The sequence below is a fragment of the Cynoglossus semilaevis genome, chromosome 19 (assembly GCF_000523025.1).
Source record: "Cynoglossus semilaevis isolate Cse_v1.0 chromosome 19, Cse_v1.0, whole genome shotgun sequence".
Taxonomy (NCBI): Eukaryota; Metazoa; Chordata; class Actinopteri; order Pleuronectiformes; family Cynoglossidae; genus Cynoglossus; species Cynoglossus semilaevis.
The window spans coordinates 3,599,901-3,600,754 of NC_024325.1; positions in this window are offsets into that span (position 1 = coordinate 3,599,901).

Below are 854 nucleotides of genomic sequence, written 5' to 3' on the forward strand. Positions count from 1 at the left end.
TATATATTGTATATATGTGGATCTGGGTGTATGTATATGTGTATGCATAGCTAATATACTGTGTATAAATATATTACTAACATATATCCTATATAATATTATGTATGTATAGTAATATTATATTTATATAATATTATAATATTTATAATATTATATAATATTATAATGTTAATAATATAATATTAAAATATAATATTTCCTCATTTTTGCTACAGTTAATTTGAGGGTTTAACAGTGCAAAAAAAAAAAAAAAATGCAACGCAACTGAATCAAGCGCTGAAAAAGGGGAGTGAAAAAAATTTAAAATACTATGCAGACGAATCTTAAATAAAAAAATGTAACTTTTTATTCTTTGGGTCGTCTCTCATCATGTTTCCCAGGAGTTTCCAAATAATGTCTCTTGGAAGTTTTGGGGGGAAAAAAAAAGTTTGAAACTGCTCTAACCCAGCTTTCCTCAACCTTTTTTGTACCAAGGACCGGTCTCCCGGTATCAGCCGTTACTGCGGACTCATAATAGCGCCCCATTGTTGAAGGATCATTACATTTTTGGAAATAAAACATCTTTTGGAACTTTAATCTGTTAGTATCAGAGTCTGAATGACTCGTCAGACAAAAAAAAAAGTAAAGGGATATGACTGGATTCTTTTACATTTTTTCAGTGTCCCACAGCGGCCTGGTACCAAATGACCTACGGACCAGCACCGGTCCCTGTACCAGGGGTTGGGGACCAGTGCTCTAAACCATACATCACAGAGTGTCTTCCTGACACTCACCTCCATCCATGTCACCCTGCCGTCTTGTACCACGTAAACTATCTTCACTTCCTCCGCTCCTTCACAACTTAGACTTCCTTC